The 13,855-nt window shown below is 40.6% G+C and overlaps 1 pseudogene; it reads left to right on the top strand.

Moving 5' to 3' along the window:
* The first annotated feature begins 9,368 nt into the window (after nucleotides 1-9,368).
* On the top strand, nucleotides 9,369-10,575 carry LOC111533279 (annotated as a pseudogene).
* The last annotated feature ends 3,280 nt before the right edge of the window (nucleotides 10,576-13,855 follow it).

A 13,855-nucleotide genomic window follows, 5' to 3' on the forward strand; every position in this document is an offset into this window, starting at 1 on the left:
AGGCCAGCATCATCCTGATACCGAGGCCTGGCAGAGACAACAAAAAAGAGAATTTTAGACAAATATCCATGATGAACATCGATGCGAAAATTGTCAATAAAATACTGGCAAACCAAATCCAGCCGCACATTAAAAAGGTTATCCACCAAGATCAGGTTGGCTTCATCCCTAGGATGCAAGGCTGGTTCAACATAGGCAAATCAATAAATGTAATCTGGCACATAAACAGAACCAAAGACAAAAATCACATGATTATCTCAATAGATGCAGAAAAAGCCTTCAACAAAATTCAACAGCTCTTCATGCTAAAAACTCTCAATAAATTCGGTATTGATGGAACGTATTTCAAAATAATAAGAGCAATTTATAACAAACCCACAGCCAATATCATACTGAATGGGCAAAAACTGGAAGCCTTCCCTTTGAAAACTGGCACAAGACAGGGATGCCCTCTCTCACCACTCCTATTCAACATAGTTTTGGAAGTTCTGGCTAGGGCAATCAGGCAAGAGAAAGAAATCAAGGGTATTCAGTTAGGAAAAGAAGAAGTCAAATTGTCCGTTTGCAGATGACATGATTGTATATTTAGAAAACCCCATTGTCTCAGCCCAAAATCTCCTTAAGCTGATAAGCAACTTCAGTGAAGTCTCAGGATACAAAATCAATGTGCAAAAATCACAAGCATTCTTATACACCAGTAACAGACAAACAGAGAGCCAAATCATGAATGAACTCCCATTCACAATTGCTTCAAAGAGAATAAAATACCTAGGAATCCAACTTACAAGGGATGTAAAGGACCTCTTCAAGGAGAACTACAAACCACTGCTCAGTGAAATCAAAGAGGACACAAACAAATGGAAGAACATACCATGCTCATGGATAGGAAGAATCAATATCGTGAAAATGGCCATACTACCCAAGGTAATTTATAGATTCAATGCCATCCCCATGAAGCTCCCAATGACTTTCTTCACAGAATTGGAAGAAACTACTTTAAAGTGCATATGGAACCAAAAAAGAGCCCGCATTGCCAAGACAATTCTAATCAAAATGAACAAAGCTGGAGAAATCACGCTACCTGACTTCAAACTATACTACAAAGCTACAGTAACCAAAAAAGCATGGTACCAGTACCAAAACAGAAGTATAGACCAATGGAACAGAACAGAGTCCTCAGAAATAACACCACACATCCACAACGATCTAATTTTTGACAAACCTGATAAAAACAAGCAATGGGGAAAGGTTTCCCTATTTAATAAATGGTGCTGGGAAAACTGGCTAGCTGTATGTAGAAAGCTGAAACTGGATCCCTTCCTCACACCTTATACAAAAATTAATTCAAGACGGTTTAAAGACTTACATGTTAGACCTAAAACCATAACAACCCTAGAAGAAAACCTAGGAAATACAATTCAGGACCTGGGCATGTGCAAGAACTTCATGTCTGAAACACCAAAAGCAATGGCAACAAAAGCCAAAATAGACAAATGGGATCTAATTAAACCAAAGAGCTTCTGCACATGAAAAGAAACTATCATCAGAGTGAACAGGCAACCTACAGGATGGGAGAAAATTTTTGCAATCTACCCATCTGACAAAGACTAATATCCAGAATCTACAAAGAACTTAAACAAACTTACAAGAAAAAAATCAAACAACTCCATCAAAAAGTGGACAAAGGATATGAACAAACACTTCTCAAAAGAAGACATTTATGCAGCCAACAGACACATGAGAAAATGCTCATCATCACTGGCCATCAGAGAAATGCAAATCAAAACCACGAGATACCATCTCACACCAGTTAGAATGGCGATCATTAAAAAGTAAGGAAACAACAGGTGCTGGAGAGGATGTGGAGAAATAGGAACACTTTTACACTGTTGGTGGGAGTGTAAACTAGTTCAACCATTGTGGAAGACAGTGTGGCGATTCCTCAAGGATCTAGAACTAGAAATACCGTTTGACCCAGACATCCCATTACTGGGTATATACCCAAAGAATTATAAATCATGCTACTATAAAGACATATGCACATGTATGATTATTACAGCACTATTCACAATAGCGAGGACTTGGAACCAATACACATGTCCATCAATGATAGACTGGGTTAAGAAAATGTGGCACATATACACCATGGAATACTATGCAGTCATAAAAAAGAATGAGTTCATGTTCTTTGCAGGGAGATGGATGCAGCTGGAAAACATCATTCTGAGCAAACTATTGCAAGGACCGAAAACCAAACACCGCATGTTCTCACTCATAGGTGGGAATTGAACAATAAGAACACTTGGACACAGCGCAGGGAACATCACACACTGGGGCCTGTTGTGGGGTGGGGAATGGGGGAGGGATAGCATTAGGAGAAATACCTAATACAAATGACGAGTTAATGGGTGCAGCAAACCAACATGGCACATGTATACCTATGTAACAAACCTGCATGTTGTGCACATGTACCCTAGAACTTAAAGTATAATAAAAAATAAAAGTAAAAATAAAAATAAAAATTTCCCTACTATTTCTTCTCTCATCCCTGCATTACTTAAAAGTATTGTTTAATTCCACTATTTCATAGATTCCAGATATCTTTCCACAACTCATTTCTATTTCAATTCTTTTGTGGTCACAAGACATGTTTTATAAGATTTCATTCCTTTTGAATCTGTTGAGATTTGGTTTTTGGCCCATAATATGGTTTATCTTGGTGAACATTCCATGAGCACTTGAGAAGAATGTGCATTCTGCTATTGCTCTATGAATATCAATTAGGCCATGTTGTTTGATAGTGTTGTTTAAGCCTTCTGCATTTATATATCCTGGTGTTTTTTGTACACTTTTTCTACCAATTGCTGGCAGGAATGTTGAAGTCTTCTACTATAAGTGCACATGTGTCTATTTCTTCTTTCTGATGTATCTGTTTTTCCCTCATGTGTTTTGAAGGTGCATATATACTCATGGTGTTTCTGTCTCCTGAATCAATGCACCTCTCTATGATTATTATGTAATGTTCCACTTTGTCCCTTGTAATAATCTCCACTATAAAGTGTGCTTTGTGAGGTATTAATACCTCCAGTTTTTATTTCGTTCATATTTGTGGGGTTATATATTCTTCTATCCTTTACTTATTTATTTTTAAAGTGGGGTTTTTTCAAGATACAAATTACTGATAAATGTATTGTGAAAATCAAGATCTTCTAGCAGCTGTGCCATAACAATAAAAATACCAAAAAATTAGATGCAGAAGTTAATGTAAAACTTAAGTGTTATGCAGAAATCCACAGAATAATTTGTAAGGTTCTTCAAAAGAACCTAAATCAAACTCTTTTACAGCCTTTATAGAAAGATAGCTTGAAACTAAAGTGATATATTTGTCTAACAATATTATTTTATCCCCCACTTTCTGCAGTAGGGTTTTGGATAAAATTTCATTTTACAGAAGTGTTCTGGTGCTAAAAGTTCCTTGAAAAATGACTATATCAGATGATCTCTCAGAGCTCTCTTAGCTTTGACATTTTGGGGTTCAAATATCCTGTAGATTGAGTGGGAAATGTAAAAAGGAGAACAATATCATGGGGGAGGAAATGTTGGTCTTTTGTATTTTTCTTTTCCTTTTTTTCCTAAACTAACCAGTCTCTTTTTGGTCCTCAGCTGGGCTGCTAATCCAGGGAAGAGGTGCCCTTCAGGAGAATACATGGATTCAATGGAGCCCAAGACGGAATTGAATCGCTCAGAAAAACCAGCCAGAATAGCTTTTGAAAGGCGGTAAATGGAGATGATTGCAACCCTCTGATTTATGTTACTCGACATTCAAGTTGCTCAAAGTGTCTTCTCATCAAGAGCTGTTTGGGTAGAGACAGACACATTTGTTCAGCCCTCTTTTTCTTTTCTGTTTTCTTCTCCTTCTCTCCTTCTCCCCTCCCTCCCTCCCTCCCTCCCTCCCTCCCTCCTCCTCCTCCCTCTCTTCCTTCTTTCCTTCCTTCCTTCCTTCCCTTTTTAATAAAAAGAAATGAACTGATTTTTTTTTCTCAGTAGAAAGATCAGAATATTTCACAATCTTTGTGAGTTTTTTTTTTTTTTTTTTGAAACTTTTATTTTGGGTTGAGGGTTACATGTGCAGGCTTGTTACCTAGGTAAACTTGTGTCATAGGGGTTTGTTGTACAGATTATTTCATCACTCAGGTATTAAACCCAGTACCCATTAGGTATTTTTCTGATCTTCTCCCTCCTCCCACCCTCCACCCTCCAATAGGCCCGAGTGTGTGTTGTTCCCCTCTATGTGTCCCTGCGTTCTCATCATTTAGTTCCCACTTATAAGTGAGATCTTTTGGTATTTATTTTTCATTTCTTGCATTAGTTTGCTAAGAATAATGGCCTCCAGCTCTATTCATGTTCCTGCAAAGGATATGATCTCACTTTTTAAAATGGGCGCATAGTATTCCATGGTGTATATGTACCACATTTTCTTTATCCAGTCTACTATTGATGGGCATTTGTGTTAATTCCATGTCTTTGTTATTGTGAATAGTGCTGCAGTGATCATACATGTGCATGTATCTTTATAATAGAAAGATTTGTGTTCCTTTGGGTATATTCCCAGCAACGGGATTGCTGCGTTAAAATGGTATTTCTATTCTTAGGTCTTTGAGGAATCTCCACGCTCCTTTCCACAATGGTTGACCTAACTTATACTCCAACCCACAGGGTGCCAGTGTTGCTTTTTCTACACAAACTCACTAGCATCTGTTATTTTTGTTCTTACTTTTTATCCAGGATTATAAACTCGGACTTTTTTTTTTTTTTTTTTTTTTTTGAGACAGGATCTCACTCTGTCTGTGGATGTGAATTCCACTTGTCTCTGAGACTTCCAGGGATTCCAACTCTCTCAGTTGCCTGTGTTTGGCCTTTATGAATTTGTTACATTTTCAGTTGTTTCCTTCTTACTCACTTTTATGACTGTCACTTCCTCCACATGTGTTCTGCCAGAGGTGACGCAGTTTGTGTGTCTCATCTCTCCTTAGAGGGATTAGTCGCCCTTTTATATCTGTTCCCATGGCTGCCTCATTACCTTGATGATCTTTTTTGGATCATGATCTAATAAATCCCCTATAATCTTTTTTTATTATTATACTTTAAGTTCTAGGGTACATCTGCACAACGTGCAGGTTTGTTACATAGGTATACTTGTGCCATGTTGGTTTGCTGCACCCATTAACTCGTCATTTACATTAGGTATTTCTCCTAATGCTATCCCTCCCCCATCCCCACCCCACTACAGGTGTGATGTTCCCCACTCTGTGTCCAAGTGATCTCATTGTTCAGTTCCCACCTCTGAGTGAGAACATGCGGTGTTTGGTTTTCTGTCCTTGCAATAGTTTGCTCAGAATGATGTTTTCCAGCTGCATCCATCTCCCTGCAAAGAACATGAACTCATTCTTTTTTATGACTGCACGGTATTCCATGGTGTACATGTGCCACATTTTCTTAATCCAGTCTATCATTGATGGGCATTTGGGTTGGTTCCAAGTCTTTGCTATTGCGAATAGTGCCGCAATAAACATACGTGTGCATGTGTCTTTATACTAGAATGTAAATCCCCTATAATCTTATAGGTTATTAGGATATTGCTCATTTTCAGGACTGGAGTGACTTTCTCTTGAGGCTTTCAAAATCTTACCTGAAGGTAGAACTCTCATTTGTTAATATTTTGACTACTGGTACAAAAATACAGTATTCAAATATTTAAATTAAAAGATAGTCCAGGGGCTAGTTGTCTATGGCTTGAAAGCTAAATCCAGCCTATGGCTTATTTTTGCATAGCTTTTGAGATAAGCATTTTTTTTTACATTTTAAAGTATTATTTCTAAAAATTACAACAATGTAATACAGAAACTACATGGCCTACGAAGACTGAAATACTTATTGTCGGGCCTGTTAAAGAAAAATTTGCTGATCTCATATTAATTTAATACGTATTATTCTGCTTTGCATTATTGTATACACTTTTACATCCATTATTTATTTACTCACAGATTGAAAATTATGGATTACTTTCTGATCTTATTTTATCCCCTCCATAAATTATCCAGCTTTATGATACCATGGTTTCAGTCGGGGGAACTTGGCCCAAGACTCATGTGAATACACAAACTTATATGTGAGGTAGGAGACCAGCAGAACTTGTTTTCTGGTCATAACCCTACTGACTAAAACAGGATCTGATCCAAACAGGATCAGATAGTGAAACTGGCAGAAACCAGCAGGTGGCTGTGAGGGTGATTTCTGGCTGCCCTCATTGCTTATTAGCATGGGACATTCCCACCAGCATAATGACAGTTTATAAATGCCATTGCAATGAACCAGAAGTTTACCATAATAAAGTAAATAGCATATTGCTATTTATTTTATCAAAGATTTGTGATTGTATATTATCTCTAAAGGAATTTAATATTAATTTTCTTGATTTTATATTTCTCAAGTTGATTTGTTAATAATGTCAAAATCTCAGAATATTTAATTCTATGTCTTGGTCAATGTGTCATTTAAGCATAATGGTGACATAAAAGCTGAAGTGTAATAATTGTTAGTCTGATTATAAATGCAGTAGGATTATTGCCCTGTAAGATCTTTTATCTGAGATTGTGACCTCAATCTCACATAATTTTCTTAATTATTTCTTTTCTGATTAAAAAGTAGTGGATGTTTTTTATAGAAAATTGTAAAATATGGAATAGCAGAATAAAAACAGCCACAATTTCACAGTGTGAGATAAACAATTTGCTGCACTTCTATCCAGTCCCTTTTATAACTCACTCATATCTTAAATTGTATACATATATCAAATCATCACATTGTACCCCATAAATATATATAATTATTAGTTGTTAAGTAAACATTTTTAAAGAAGAAAAAATAATAGAAGTCATCAACAATTTTGAAACAATATATCAACAGAAAAGTTATTCTTTATATAACATGACAGAGTTAATATTCTTTGTACACACAAACAGAAATCCTTGAGATGAAAAAAATTAAAACAGTATGGATATCACATGATAAATCAATATAAGAATAAAATGGAAAATTAGCACCAAAACAGTTCAAATTATAAAGATATAGAAACACTTATGCAACATCTAGTAATTTCAGAATGAAAAATAAAGCAAAATTTAAATTGAAACTTTCTCCATCAAATTAGAAAACACTTATTTTTGAATATGCAAGGAATACCCCATGTATATTCTTCATAATGCTGCAGTTAAAGGGCACTGTTATAAATCCCCCATTGCTGAGATTTTTTGTTTATGATTTTCTCTTTTGTAATTTTTCAACAAGCAAAATTAAAAACATGATACAAATGAATGTTTTTCACTATGTTTATGAATAAAGACATATTTGTGTTATAATGCATACATTTATATAAACATGGGTCTATTCAAGAAGACTATAACATTCTTCCAGATATTTTCTAGCTAACATATGCTCTCTTTTTATTGAACTCTCAATCTATTTCCCAACTACTCATCTGAAAGGCTATTCTTTGTTTCTATACATAATATCAGGAGTTTTTACAGTCATCATTAATTATGGCACATTATTACTCTACCTATGATTAATATACATTTGTACCTTCACTGACTAGCAATATATCAATATATTAAGCATATGAATAGATTTTTATTCAAAGTTACATCTAAAAATATTACCTATTATTGAAGGAGAATGTTCACATGATAACCGTAACTCCAAATATTATGGTTTGTTTATATACTGATGATGTGTTATTGGTTAGATATGACAGTTACATAAGAATTATCAGGATCACAAAGTAGTATAGGGATGCCAGAAATCTTGTTGGCATAGAATTTGGCTGATGGTTCTTCCTAAACATCCTAAGCTGAAACTGAAGCTGAATAGAAGACTTAGGCTAAGCATTTGTGAAAAAACAAACTTTGAATGGCTGCATGCAATAAAAAATATGCTTGGGATGATTAAAGGGAGACCTGATTTTAGTGAGAAAGAAAACCCTGCATTCTCATGTAGTTTTGAAGTAGAAAACACACAGGACTTAATTCCAGGTCCTGACAGGACTTAATTCACGGTCCTCACAGGACAGGGTGAAGAAACCCGCATGAACCCGCAGACAGAGATGACCTCAATCGCTAGCTGCCCTCATTGCTCACTAGCACATGACACTTCCACCAGTGCCATGACAGTTTACAACTGCCATGGCAACAATCCAGAAGTTTACTCTCCCTTGCTCCCCTGCATCACTAGACAGTTCTAAACAACTCGCCCTTCAATTTGCATTAACCTACCCCTTCATTTACATGGAACTGAAAATGGGTATAAATGAGTAAAAATACAGTTGTCAAGAGCCCATAGGTTGCTGCCTGCTGGCTCACTGCCCGTGGGTCAGCCCTGTTCAGAAAGGAGCAGTACTATTCAGTAAAAGTATTGGAATAAGCTCAAACTTTGGGGTTCGCCTATCCTACATGAGTTTCAAGGCAAGAATTTTCCTGATAGTGCACGATTGTATATTTCTCAAGTTGATTTGTTAATAATGTCAAAATCTCAGAATCTTTAATTCTATGTCTTGGTCAATGTGTCATTTAAGCATAATGGTGACATAAAAGCTGAAGTGTAATAATTGTTAGTCTGATTATAAATGCAGTAGGATTATTGCCCTGTAAGATCTTCTATTGTTACATTCACTGGAAGCATGGCAGAAAACCCAGAATTACAGAAAAAAGTGATTAATTGAAGCATGTATAAAAACTGGCCAAGGTGGGAGGATCTCTTGAGCCCAAGAATTTGAGACCAGCATGGACAACATAGTGGGACCACTCTCTAAAAATAGATGAATCGATTGCTCAGGTGTTGTATCCACACCTGTAGTACCACTCACTTGGGAGGCTGCAGGATGAAGATTGTTTGAACCCAGGAGTTGTGCCACTGCCCTCCAGCCTTGGCAACAGAGCAACATCCTTAGAAAAAAGCATGTGTAAATGCAGACATAAAATTCCTTATTTCTGTCACAAAAGAAATACATCCTCCACTAAGGGTGACATGGGACTGTGTGTTTCCAGTGTTTCTCAAAGCAGGAGATTGTTTGGGCAAAGAAACAAAAGCTCTCTTAAGTCCCTTTCTTTTTACTAAACAATGCCCTGTGGATGCAGATACAGGTGTTACGGGATCTTTGGGGTGTTGATTTTCTGGCTGGAAACCTCTGTGGCTGGTGGCGCCCTTGTTCAAGTTCTTGTCCTGCATCCAGGAAGAATAAGGTATGCAGACAAGTGGAGGGCAAACAAGACAAAGAGGACTTTTCAGTGGGGCACTTAGTGTTTTTTTGGATTATGTCTGGTGGCTCCATGGATTATAACAGAGAACATGGCAGCCCAGAAGGAATGGACCCCGATGGTGTAATTGACAGCAACTGGAATGAGATTGTTGATAACTTTGATGATATGACTTTAAAGGAGTCTCTTCTTTGGGGCATCTATGCTTACGATTGTGAGAAGGCTTCCACTATTCAGCAGAGAGCTACTATTACCTGTATGAAAAGGTATGATGTGATTGCTCAAGCTCAGTTAGGTATTGGCAAGACAGCCACATTTGCTTTCTCCATCCTGCAACAGTTGGAGACCCAAGCACTAATATTGGCCCTCACCAGAGAACTGGCTCCACAGATCCAAAAGGTAATTCTGGCACTTGGAGACTATATGGGAGCAACTTGTCATGTCTGTATTGGTGGAACAAATGTTCGAACTGAAATGCAAAAACTGCAGGCTGAAGCACCACATATTTTTGTTGGTACACCTGGGAGAGTGTTTGATATGTGAAACAGAAGTTTCTTCTTCCAAAATGGATCAAAATGTTTGTTTTGGATGAAGCAGAAGAAATGTTGAGCCGTGGGTTTAAGGATGAAATCTATGAGATTTTTCCAAAAACTAAATACAAGTATTCAGGTTGTGTTGCTTTCTGCCACAATGCCAACTGATGTGTTGGAAGTGACCAAAAAATTCATGAGAGATCCAATTCGAATTCTGGTGAAAAAGGAATAATTGGCCCTTGAAGGAATCAAACAGTTTTATATTAATGATGAGAGAGAGAGGAATGGAAGTTGGATACACTTTGTGACTTGTACGAGACACTGACTATTACGCAGGCTGTTATTTTTCTCAAGGCGCAAAGTGGACTGGTTGACTGAGAAGAATGCATGCCAGAGACTACACAGTTTCTGTTCTGCATGGTGACATGGACCAGAAGGAGAGATAGGTTGTCATGAGGGAATTCTGGTCAGGGTCAACCCATGTTCTGACCACTACTGACTTGTTGGCTCTCAGGATTGATGTGCAACAAGTGTCTTTGGTTATAAATTATGATCTACCTACCAATTGTGAAAACTATATTCACAGAATTGGCAGAGGGGGTCTATATGGGAGGAAAGGTGTGGCTATAAACTTTGTTACTGAAGAAGACAAGAGGATTCTTCGTGACATTGAGACTTTCCACAATACTACAGTAGAGGAGATTCCCATGAATGTGGCTGACCTTATTTAATTCCTGGGATGAGAGTTTTGGATGCAGTACTCGCTGTTGCTGAATAGGTGATCACAATATGCATTGTGATTCTTTCTTTGGGAATACTTGAATCTTATCTCAATGCTCATAATGGATCAGAAATATAGATTTTGATAGCAAAGCTACATTAGTCATGAGCTCTGGTGAGGAAAGTCATTGGCTTTATCCCCTTTAGAGTTAGACTGTTGGGGTGGGTATAAAAGATGGGGTTTGCAAAATCTTTCTTAGAAATTTATTTCCAAATTCTGTAGAAATGGTTGTATTAGATGTTCTCTATCATTTAATAATATACTTGTGGGCTAAAAGATATAGGTGCTGTATAAAATCAGCCAATTATGTTTAACTAGCATATCTGCCTTTATTGTGTTAGTCATTAGCCTGAGTAGAAAGACCTTTGAATTTTTTTTTTTTAGAAAGCATTTGAATACATTTTGTCTGGTATTGTATTTATTCAATAAAATATTTAATTAGTGCTAAGTGTGAACTGGACCCTGTTGCTAAGCACCAGCAAGCAATCATCCTAGGTAGGGTTTAATCCCCCATAAAATTGCCATATTGCACATATCTTACTGAAGTTTGAATGTTAAATAAATTGTATATTCACTTTTTAAAAGAACTAACAAGAGGAGCTTTATTGAGTGTTAGAACAGCTCAGAGGAGATCCGCAGTGGGTAGCTCCTCTGTAGGCAGGTTGTTTGGTCAAGTGTTCAGCTCTCAGCAGAGAGGAGGCCCTGAAGAGTGTGGCTTCTCTCTGCAGGCGGGTCTTTCCAACGTCTGCAGCTCTTAGCAGACAAGAGGCCCTGGAGAGGGTAGCTCCTCTCTGCAGCTGGTCGTCCCATTGTCTCTCCATCATCTGCCCTGCTCTGGCTGAGTCCCAGGCATTTATGGACCTCAGAGGGGAGAAAGTGCATATACATCGGTCCATGGGCAGCCATGGATGGGTCCAGAAAAGGCACCACAAGTTCACACTCTGGTCTCTGGGATTGGCAGCCTGGCCAGTCCCTGGCCTGAAGGTGGGGCCTTACCAGGGACTGCCCCCTTCTGCTCTGGATCCTGTCTGCCTCCCACTGCAGTCCATGGTGCCCAGGCTGCTCACACCAAGGGGCACCTGCAGGCCACCACCCAGCTGCCCTCAGAACCCCCTTGGTTTCCCCTCTCATGTTCCTCAGCAATCAAATTCTGGAGGTGTCTGAGGTGGCAAGGGCTGGCATGCCAGTGCTGGCCTGGCCATATGCACACTTGGCTGAGCTGTGACAGTGTAGGGGCTCAGCTCCCAACCTGCTCTGAAATCAGAGTGGGTGCTGGGAGCAGGTAGAGATCAGGCAGTGGGAGCAGACACTTCTGAGCCTGCAGCGGCAGTGGGGGCCTTCCCGGGCTTCAGAGAGTGCAGGCTGCAGACATGCCTGGGTCCTGCACTTGGGAGGGCAGTTGCAGCTGCTCCTAGGTAGCTCCCAACCCACTAAATCTGAAGGAATGGGCCTCCCACTTGTCCCCATCTCCTGGGTCTGCAGCCATGGACCGTTTGGCTGCAGCTGCAGCCGGGAGGGCAGGGATCCTGCCTGCTCACAGTCCCCCCGAGAGGACAGGGAGACTTGGATCTGCAGCCACAACTTGGGTGGCTGCAGTCCCGCCCAGGAGGGCAGGGCTCCTGCCTGCTCCACAGAGTGAGAGGTCTGGGTCTACAGCTGCAAGTGCACCCAGAAGCTCCCTCCCCAACTCATAAAAGGTGGCGATCCCACTTGTCCCTGGCTCCTGCTGGCTCCACAGAGCATGCAGCCCTGGCTGGGCCTCCCTGCTGCAGCCAGTGTGATGGCAGTGGCTGCTGATATCATGGTGACAGCGAGAAAAGTCTGGCTGTCCCTGAAAGTCCCTGGTTCAATGGGCAAGTCTCTTCCTACGCAAGCTCCTGCTGCCCATGGGTCTTGCTGTCTGCCTTCTGTCCCTGCAGAGCTGTGGGAGGAAATGTCATGACTTCTTTCTTGCTGACTATGACACATCAGGTAGGTCCACAGATCAGTCCTCCCAGAAGCTGAAGTATGAGTGAGTGTGAGGGAAAGTGGGCAGACTTCCCATGGGTTGGGCCACTTGGTCCATGGCCTGATAGAGATCCTCATCCTTCTACTAGAAGTCAGTGACACCACAATGAACTTGCTCCCTTGAGGGGTCTGGAAAAGGGAGGAACAAGGGCCATAGAGGGAGGGTCAGGTGAATATGGAGTGAATTTTGAAGGATGATATTATTTGAGGTATTTGAGTCTCAGAGGCATAAAAAAACACACAGGGAGGATGCATTCCAAAGTTCTTAGTGGGGACCTAGGATGGAGGAAAGGGTGGGGGCGGGGGGTGGGAGAGGAGGGACACCACAGCCCTTAAGGCAAGTGCACATCTCACTGCGTATGCCTTTTGGGCACCCACCTCAGTGCGCATGTTCACCAGGCGTCTTCTACTCTACCTCTTCACCCACGTGGTGAATGCCTCGGAGTTGTGAGGTCAAGTTCCTAAGGTCTGGATTCCTTCTCTCCTACTGAGACACAGCAGGTAGGTCCACAGGCCAATCCAACTGGGAGGTGAAGTGTGAGTGAGGGTGAGGAGGAGCCAGTGGGCTTCTGGAGGGTCGCCGGTGGGAGGGAGACTCAGAGGGGAAGGGCCTCGAGGTCTTCATCCTTTACATGTGGCACTGCAGCCACGGGCCTTCTTTTCTGTCGGGGCCACAACTAAGGAGGAAGGAGGGCCTTGGCGTGGAGGGGATTGGGGTACAATGGGGCACGTGCTGGGGAGCTGTTGAAGGTATCAGAGTCCCAGAGATGCCTCAAACCCCCGACAGAGGACAGATTGTAGACTCCCCAGCGGGGACCCAGGCATGGACAGCGTGGGCAGTAAGGAAGGGGCCTGAGAACTGGGAATGTTGCGGGTTGGTGACCTCGGCCCCGAGGTCTGTAGAGTGCCAGGAACAGGTGTCCAGTGAGGAGCACCCAGTGCTGTGTTGCAACTTCCCAACTCCACCGTGGAGGTTTGAATGGATGGGACTCTGTGGTCGAGCAAAACTTGATTTTAGGGAGGAACTGGGCCCAGGAAATGGGTGTGTGACAAACACTGTGGTCACTCCCAGTTTAATTCTCTAGCTCTATTTTCCTACTTGTCTCCATGATGGAGATTCCAGTTGTGAAACCAAACCACATTAGGGATATCCAGTGTCTCTTGCCAGGAGCCTTAAGATATTACTTTGCTAGCTTGACCACCTTAAGTGATTGTGCAAGCAT

The sequence above is a fragment of the Piliocolobus tephrosceles genome, chromosome 12, assembly GCF_002776525.5.
Source record: "Piliocolobus tephrosceles isolate RC106 chromosome 12, ASM277652v3, whole genome shotgun sequence".
In the NCBI taxonomy this organism is placed as follows: Eukaryota; Metazoa; Chordata; class Mammalia; order Primates; family Cercopithecidae; genus Piliocolobus; species Piliocolobus tephrosceles.